This window comes from Macaca nemestrina, chromosome 12, assembly GCF_043159975.1.
Source record: "Macaca nemestrina isolate mMacNem1 chromosome 12, mMacNem.hap1, whole genome shotgun sequence".
Taxonomy (NCBI): domain Eukaryota; kingdom Metazoa; phylum Chordata; class Mammalia; order Primates; family Cercopithecidae; genus Macaca; species Macaca nemestrina.
In genome coordinates, this window is record NC_092136.1 from 34,787,957 (window position 1) to 34,798,152 (window position 10,196).

The following is a 10,196-nucleotide window of genomic DNA, read 5'->3' on the forward strand; positions in this document are numbered from 1 at the left end:
GCATAACTTATCCACTGGGAAAGAAGAGATGAGCTTAACAATAAGGTTTCCCAGAAACATTTTTCAAGAGCCAGTTCAACTGCTTACGAAGTATTGCCTGAAACACTAATAAATACTGTAAATCTACACAATAGTTCTTTCCTTTCTCATACCAATTTTAACCATGATGTAAAATGAGGCTTCCAGAATGTGATTTTGCAGTCACATGATCTCCTATTTGCTTTGGAGTATAACAGTTTTCCTTCAGCTTTCACTTTTGTCATCCGTGTCCATAAGATTTCTCTATAAAAAACTAACTTCTTACCCCATCACATTTTTTAAAAGACATAGATACATAATCAAAATTCATAAGATAATAAATGCTTGAACATTCTAATTTTTACCTCAAAAACGTAAACAATTTCAGTGTTTTTCCATTTTATTTTAGAGTGATATAGGTCAGTGTTTCTTAAGTGGGCATGATTGTGTAGATGAATTCTTTGTTATGTTAGACTGTCCAGAGCATTGCGGGATACTTAAGGCTGCCCTTGGCCACCAATAGCATTCCCCAATTATTGTAACATTAAAAAAAAAATGCCCACAAATATTTTCAAGCATCCCCTCCAGAGGCATTTTTCCTTCTTTCTCTTTACTTCCTTGAGAAACACTGGTTGAAGTGACAGAGTTAGGGCTTGGGTCTAGCTGTCTATTCATAGGAAATTATTTAATGTTCATGCCTGTAAAAATGGACATGTTAGTATCTACCTTATTGTGTGATTCAAATGAAACAAATCATACACAGCCCCTGATATACACATAAGCCTTTCCGTGTAAATATGCTAACTTGCACCAAGCATAAGATATTAACTTTTTTTCTCTTTCTCTGAAAAATGCTTAGATAGATGAACAGAGTTTTAATTCACTCTTCCATTCCACATTGCTGTAGTCTGACTGCTGTTTATTGAAAAAAATAGATAACTTAAAGAAAAATTTTAAAAATTAAGTATTGGTGCAAAGTAGGATATGGTAGAAAAAATAATGGGAGAGGGAGAAAAAACCCATCTGAAAAAGGTGAGAATCGCAGATCAGTAGTGTTATAGAATTTCAAGAAATTCTGTCTCCTTGATTTGTGGTTTCATGGATTGGAAAATTGATTTATAGATTGGAAAATGATCCTTTAGAATTTTCTTACGGAGAGTATTCCCTCCATGAGTGAGAAGTTAAAACAGATAATCCAGAAAGTTCAGACAGTTGCTGAAGTTTTAGAAAACTTATATAATTGGATCTACCAATCTCCAGGGTTAAAGACGTGAATGGCTTTAAATTATTGTAGCCTATAGCACTTCTTTATGTATGGTGACAATGCTATACAGTAGCCTAAAGGTGAATCACTATTCCTGAGTTGATAGTAGACCAAACTGTGGCTTCCATCCACTGAGTTATATCTACAGACTCACAGACATATAAATAGTTTTGCCACAGAGACTTAACTAAACAAACAGTATATGTGGATATTTACAAAAGCTTAACTCGTTTTCAAAAGCAGTGAAAATAAAGAGGAGAAGGAATCTTTGTTAACACCTTGTTGAATATGATCATTTTGTTTTAGAATTCAGTCTTGTATAAAACTATTCCAGGAGCAAAAATATTTCCTTAATTAGAAAAATTCACTCTACTGGGTATTTTCTGTTTCCCCTCTATATTATTCCCCACCCTGCACTGGCCCCTGGCCCCTGGCCCCTGGGAGGGAAAGCTTTATAGATTATGTCATTTGGGCTCCTGGCTCTCTGGCTTACAGTGGGTTTGAACAGTAAGAGAGATCAGCAGGAGATAGGTAGATGGAAGGGAAATGAGAGGGAAGTATTTCTTCTCCTGGCTCCTTCATTGCATGGTCATGGCAATATTGGCTGCATTTTTCAGTCAAACGCCGTAGCTCTTGCTTGGCAGCCTTCTCTTATAGCTAAAGCAACAGCTAGTAACTATTTCAGGTTCCAATAACCATTCATTTCCTCCTCTTGTCCTTTTAGGACTAGGTATGGTAACATTTCCTCACTATTTCTAGCCCTGAGGCATTGCACCATCCCTTGTTGGTCTCCCTAAACCCTGTAATGTGATCTTTATGAAATACTCCTCAATTAGCCAGTTTTCAGTATGCCATCTATTTCATGCTGAAACTCTGACTGGCACCTTTTGAAATTGGCTTGAAAGTCATCTCATAACTACATTGTTGGGCCAATTGCAACTCAATGGTTCCAAGTGCTGGTGTGGGAATACAAGTGTTTGGGTTGAAATCACATCCTGACCACTTGCTTATCATGTGATCCTAAACAAATTTCTTAACTTTTCTACATCTCAGTTTTCTCATCTATAAAACAGAACGGATACTAGTGACAACTACCTCATGAGGCAATTTCAATGATTAAAATAGCTTAGAAGGATGCCTGGAATATAGCAAATGCTTGAAAATGTTGACTATTTAAATTATGTCTTCATGTACCCTGTATTATCCTGGAATAGGCATTGAAATAGTAGTAAAAAAAAAAAAAGGCAATATATCTATAGATGAGTGTGGGCAGTCATCACTTCAGTGCTTTCATTTATTAATGTTTGGAATTGCTGGTAAGTATATTGGACTAATTTCCTCTGGACCTTGGGTGCCATTTTTAACAACAGTTTTCAAAATTCAGCTGTGGTGGCAAATTAAATTGTAAATGGTGGAAAAACATGCATTAGTGATAAGATTGGTAGCACACTTAAACAGGTTAACTGAGAAGAGTTTAGTGAAGGGGCGATCTCATAATTTCAACATAAAGGTGTTGGCAAGGTTAAGAGAAACCTGAAAGAAAGGATGAAATATCCCAATACTAGCAACCTCTAGGATGTTATCATTCTTAGGTCTAAAGGGCCGGTGGAGAGGAAATAAGGAAAAAATAGGTTACCTGAATTTGGAGACATCTATAGCAGTAATTGTAAGGAGAGCTACCTGAAAGGAGCTGTGGTCTTCAGCAGAGGAGCCAGGGGAAAAAAATACTCTACATGTTCCTTCTTCTCACTTTCCAATCTGCTACTGACATCTCTCTTCGGGAAAAAATAAGGGAATCCGGTTGACTCAGTCCATAGGGATTAGCTTCCCAGGAGGCAGAACAAGATGTAGAAGTGTAGAAGGGTGAAGCATGGGATGGAAGACAAGTAGAGAATGTCCAATACAACATACAAGACCAAAAGCAATTACAATTCCTTTACTTATTTTTTTCCTGCATATTTCTTCATCCCTCCACATAACTCATCATCAGTTTTGATTAGCATTCTAAGGAATTTTATGACACAAGAATTGTGAATAAAATATGAAAAATTTGTTCATGTAGGTAATATAACTAGTATTACCCAAAAATTAATCCCATCAAATTTCATTGTATGTGTTCAAAACACCCAAAACACTTTATCATGGATTCTCCTTGTAAGAATGATGATGATGATGATGATTGCAACAATTATTTATTAACAGCTTACTATGTTATGAGTGTTTTAAATGTGTGCTTTCATTTAACCCTTGTATCCACTTTAGAAGAAAGGCATTATTACCTTATTTTATAGGTACTCATATAAAGAGGGAGTAACAGGTTAAGAGATATTACGTGATTTGAGACAGTTCATGTGGCTCAAGTAGCAGCCTCTAGGCAACATGACACACCCCTTTAAACTTAACAGTTAGAAACACAGACTAGGCCCAAAGCAATTAGAAAGAAGGAAGTGCTACCAAGAGAGGCAAAAATCAATGAAAAAGAAAACAAGATCAGAGTAGTAATGATCAACAAAACTGAAGGCTTTTTTAAAACAGTGTTTTTATTTTGGAATAATTTTAGCTTTAGAGAAAAGTTGCAGAGATAAAAGTTGCAGAGATAAAATGTACCTCAACCAGTTTTTCCTAATGTGAGCATCTAACACTATTACGATTCAGTTTTCAAAACTGAGAATTCAACCTTGGTATGTATTACTATTAACTAAACTCCAGGCTTCATTTGGATTTTTGTCAGTTTTTTCACTAATGTCAGAGTTTATAAGGGAAAAAAGAAAACAAACTTTATCAACTGATCGAGAAAAAAACAGTAATGAAGCTGAACATGGTGGCTCATGCCTGTAATTCCAACACTTTAGGAGACTGAGGTAGGAGAATTGCTTGTGTCCAAGAGTTTGAGACCAGCCTGGCAATACAGTTAGACCTCATCTCTACAACATTTTTTTAAAAAATAGATGGGCCTGTTGGTGCATGCTTATAGTCCTAGCTACTTGGGAGGCTGAGGTGGGATGATTGCTTGAGCCCAAGAGGTTGAGGCTGCAGTGAGCTGTGACTGTGACACTGTATTCTAGCCTGGGCAACACAGCGAGATTCTCTCTCTCTCTTTCTCTCCATGTGTGTGTGTGTGTGTGTGTGTGTGTGTATATATATATATATATATATATGAAGAAAATAGCAATAAAATTGTAAGAAACATATATGTATATATATAGGTCTCTGTCTCCAGTCCTCCAGTCCCTGACACAGAGTTCCTAAAGCCCTTGTAAGATTTCCTGAGTTATAACAGTGCTGGAGAATCTTTTTTTATTTTTTTATTTTTATTTTTTGGGATGGAGTCTTGTCCTGTCTCCCAGGCTGGAGTGCAATGGCGCGATCTCGGGACGCTGCAACCTCTGCCTCCCGGGTTCAAGTGATTCTCTTGCCTCAGCCTCCCAAGTAGCTGGGACTACAGGCCCATGCCACCATGCCCGGCTAATTTTTGTATTGTGATGGAGACGGGGTTTCGCCATGTTGGTCAGGCTGGTCTCAAACTCCTGACCTCAAGTGATGCACACGCCTTGGCCTCCCAAAGTGCTGGGATTACAAGTGTGAGTCATCATACCTGTAGTGTTTTAATACTTCGTCTCTGCCCCAGTACCTGAGACAGACTTCCTAATACCCTTGTAGACAGGGATGCTAGGAGAATCTTTTATTCTAATGTTTGGTCTTTTACCTTGATTCCTAACACAGATCTCCTAAGGTCTTTGTAATTGCCTGAGTGATAGGAGCATCTGACACAGAGCTCTTAATTTCCTGGATGATAAGAACATCTTTTGTTGTAATGAGGTGACTCTTGGTGGGCACCTTGCTGAGGGCTGGTCACTAGAAAGACCAAGCAATGATTATAAGCTTGGAGCTTTTGGTCCCACCCTCTCATTCTCCAGAAAGAAGCGAGGGAGTGTAAATAGTTAATAATTGAAAATGCCTATGTGATTAATCCTGCACTGTGGGGTTCAGACAGCCTCCAGGTTGGTAAACACATCCATGGACTGGGAGGATTGCACATCCCAACTCCATGGGAATAGAAATGCCTGCTCTCAGGACCCTTCCAGACTCACTCAATGTATCTCTGCTTATCTTTATACTTTATTATAGTCTTTATTAATAAGCCAGCAAACATAAGTAAAATGTCTCCCTAAGTTCTTTGAGGCCCTCTAGCAAATTAATGCAACCTGAGGAAGGAGATTGTGGAAACCCTGATTTACAGCTGGTTGGTCAGAAGCACAGATCACAACTGAGGGCTTGTGGTTGGCATCTGGAGGGGCCCAGTCATGGAAATGAACTCAACCCGTGGGACCTAATGCTATTTCTGGGTGTGTGGTGTCATAACTGACTTGAATTAAAGGATGCCCAGCTAAGACCTGCTAAAGAATTGGTTGGTGTCTGGGGAAACAGCCCCTACACATCTGGTGACAGAAACACTTTGGTTTTTTCCTATCTCTGATAAACACAAATAAGCAATGATGTTAGTAAAAATAACTAGAAATAGAGAGTTTTTAGAAATAAATAAGATATATATTTTAGGCAGGGATGGTTGTGCACTACAATTTCTGGCCTCCTTTACAGTTACGTGTAACCCTATGACTAATTTCTCCCCAGTGGAATGAGAATAGTATCTTTGTATGCCACTTTGGGGCCTGCGTCTTCAGATCTTCATGCTTCCTCCAAGTCTTTCTTCTCTGCTCCCCCAATGAGAACAGTGGTCTAAGGAAAGGTAAAGCAGTTATTTGGGCTCCTCAATGACCTCAAGGAGCAGCCGGTTCAAACAACCAGTTTAAAACATTCACCTCAGAACTGCTATATGAGAAAAAATGACATAATTTTGTCCCATTCATTTATAATTTTTGAAAAATATATTTGCAGCAAACTAGAAATAGAAGGGAACTTCTTTAACCTGATAAAAGAATATCTAACAAAAGCCTATAGCAAACTTCTACTTAGTAGTAAAAGTTTGAAAACATTTTTATTTTAATGTCAAGAATGAGATATGGATGCCCATTGTCTTCACTACTATTTAACATTGTACTAGAGATTCTGACATTATAATAAGGCAAGAGAAAGAAATAAGGTATATAAGGCTTACTAATAGACAAAATTATCACTATTTGCAGCACTAGGGGTTAATTTACATGGAAAATTGAGTAAAATCTATGGTTATTAAAATGTATGAGAATTCAGCGTGATTTTGGATACAAAATCAACAGTGTTTCTGTAACCAAACATTAAATAGTTTTAGGACAGTTGGACTTCCAAATAGAAAAAAATTAAACTAAATCTGTAAATTACTCATGCCAAAAAAATATTAATTCCAGACCGATTAGAGACTTATAGGAAAAACAAAACTTTAATTCTATCAGAAGAAAACATATGAAAATAGCAAACATTATGAACTTAAGGTAAGAAGGAATTTTAAGCAGTACACAAAAGCTCAAGGCATAAAGGAAAAGTTTTATTAAGTCATTTTCTGTTATCTCTTCTATTACTCACTGCCTGTCAAAAGACTCAAAAAAGAAAAGGCAATGATAAACCATAGACAGATGCTACAATACACATATTCAACTAATATAAGTAACTTCAAAGCAATGTGGAAAGGATAAACAGCCCAATGGAAAAACAGAAGGCAATTATGAACAAACAATTCCTATAAAAAATAAAAATGGCAAACAAACTTATGAAAGGATGATAAATGGAGAAAAATAGAGAGAATAACATAACCCAAGATCAGAATTTTTTATAATGTGAAATTTTGCCCTAATAGCTTCAGATTTTTTTAAAAACAGAAAAGACCTAAGTCATTACTGAAAAACCTGAAGTTTCCTTTGTTCCCTGCCTAGTACTACCTGGTTTCCAGATTCACCTCAGGGCAATAACGATCCTCCATTGTATACATGTTCCTCAGCCCATGTTTTTTCATGTATATTTTATATATAAACATTGTTGTATTGTTTTTAGAATGTACTTAGTGGAATTTTTTTAAAGTAAAAATAAAAGTGATCACAGCTCGACATTTCATCTTGGGTGGGCCTGACTTCAAAATCCACAAGTTTCCCACCATGAATGATTATGTGCCATTTCCTAAACCATGAAGATCTCTAGGTTTCAGACCCCGACTGTTACCCTGTTGTCAGCAATCGGGCTTTCTTGGGTGGGATGGATGGAGTGTGAGGCAGTATAGAGCCATGGATAACAGCCAAGAGTGCAACCCTTGTTAAAATCCCTCCAAAAAACTCAAGCTTCAAGACCTGGAAAGACTAAGTATAAGCCTACAACTCATTAGAGACAGACCTAAATCTGGGGAGCAGGACCAAGAGTCCAGTATCAGAAGAGATGGGAGCAGAAGGAGTAGAAGCAATCAGCAAAGGAGAACTCCAGCCCTGCCAGACTGTCTGGGAGGCCTCTGGCCTTTATGAATTTATAGATCTATGGTATCAGCCATCCACCTCTCTTCAAACACCAGGGAAGGAATTAACATATTCTCTCCTGGAATTAACAATTTCTGTCTATTTAAGACCTTATTTTTTCCTTTCATGTCAAGAAATATATATATATATATATATATATATATATATATATATATATATATATAATTTCTATTCCCATCCTTCTCTCTCCCAGGCTAGTGTCAGGCAATATGTCATTCCTACCTTTTGGCTTAAGAAGCAGCAGATAATAGGACCCCAGAGCAGAGTGATGGACGGGATGTAATCCCGCCCCTTTTTGCCCTTTCCAAGAAAAAGTCACCATCCTATTGGCAGGGGCACAGGCAGCTTCAGCTTTTTGATAAAAAAAAAAGAAAGGATCACAGAAAACACTACCCAACAGACCTCGCTGTGGGTCTGCCAGATGGAAGCATGACTGAGGAAGAGAGACGAGCAGGTAAAAATGGCTTGTAGAGAGGTCAGAGAAGTCAATATAAAAAATGAGACAAAAGTCCTAGGAGCGTAGTAAAGCTCTTCAGCTTTCATAACCCCGCCACAATTGTGTTAGCTTAGCTGGGTCAATTAGCTGCCTACTCTGTCTTCCTGTGTTGTTAATAATGGGCAATATCCTCTCCCTTTAAAAAATGAAAATGAGGGATTTGTGGTTATAGTAAGCTATCATTAAAAGTACATGAATTCCTAAAAGCCTCTGAAAATAAATTAGTCTTCACATTACCATCTGCAACCATTTCACCTCAGCTAGTGATCCCATTAGCCCTTGTGCACTCTAAATAGGAACAGGCTTGGATATTACTTAAGGAAAGATCTCCATGGGAAATCAAGTGGTTGCAGAGATCAAAAAGAGAAATTCCAAAGGTGGCATGTCTACTCTCACATTGCTCCAGAGCCAAGACCCCTGTGCCACATGAGGGACACCAACTGGGGCATGTCTCAAAAATAAAGACAGGCTCTCCAATGCAAGTCATCGATAAAACTGCAGATGACTGGAAACAGGAAGGGAATCTGCACATTCAGATGCAAGTATAACCTGCTTAAATTCTATCTTTGGGTATCCAATAAATCAGGATGAGTTTAAAACCATTCTCTGAACATCTCCACAGCATCAGATGCTGTTCACACTGCTTCCTCTTAGAAATTATCTTTTCCTCCAATGTAGTGGGTTGAATAGTGTCTTCCCAAAATCATGTCCTTTTCAGGGGCCTCAGAATATGACCTTATTTGGAAATAGGGTAATTTCAGATGCAATTAGTTAGGACAAGGTCACACTGAAGAAGGGTGGGTCCTTAATCCCATATGACTAGTGACCTTATCAGAAGAAGAGAAGAAACACAGGGACAGAGAATATAGGGAAAACTCTATGTGACAATAGACATAGAGATTGGAGTGATGTATCTATAAGCCAAAGAATGCCAAGGATTGATGGCATTACCAGTAGCTAAAACCGACATGGAATGCACTCACATTCTCCTTATGAGCTCCCAAGAAGGAACCAATCCTACTGACAACTTGATTTCAGACTTCTGTCTTCCTGAACTGTGTGGGAATAAATTTCTGTTTTAAGTCACTAAGTTGTGGTATTGTGGTGCTGCAGCCCTAGGAAATAAATGTATTTGACTTCCATAATGCCACATTCTTTGGCCTCAAACTTTCTCTGATCACTATTCTGTCTGGTTCTTAAATGATGAACTTTCTCCAGGCTCTGTCCTAGCCATCTTCTTTTTCTCACTCTAATCTCCCCCTATGTGGTCTAATCCATACTCACTACGACCGTTTCAACCTTCACACAGTTGACTCCTACATTGATAACACCTCTGAAGTCCTATATGTAACTGCCTACTTCACTTCTTCCCTTGGCTTTCTCAGAGCACTTCAAACGCATACAAACAAAACCAAACTCATTATCTCCCAATCTCATGTTTTTTCACACAGACACACACACATACACACACACACACACACACACACACACACACAGTTGATACTTAAGCAACACGGAGGTTAGGGGCACCAACCCCCTATGCAAGTGAAAATCCACATGTAAGTTTTGACTCCACAAAAACGTAACTGCTCATAGCCTACTATTGATCAGAAGCCTACCAAAGACATAAACAGTCAATTAACTTGTATTTCGTATATGTATTATATACTGTATTCTTACAATAAAGCAAGCTAGAGAAAAGAAAATGTTATTAAGAAGATTATAAGGAAGATAAAATTGTTTACTATTCATTAGGTGGAGGTAGATGATCATAAAGGTCCTCATCCTTGTCATCTTTGCATTGAGTAGGCCGAGGAGGAGGAAGAAAAGGAGAGGCTGGTCTTGACATATCAAATGTCACACACACAGCAAATCTGTGTTGTTCAAGGGTTGATACAATTTGGATATGTGTCCTTGCGCAAATCTCACATTGAAATGTAATCCTCAGTGTTGGAGGTGGGAC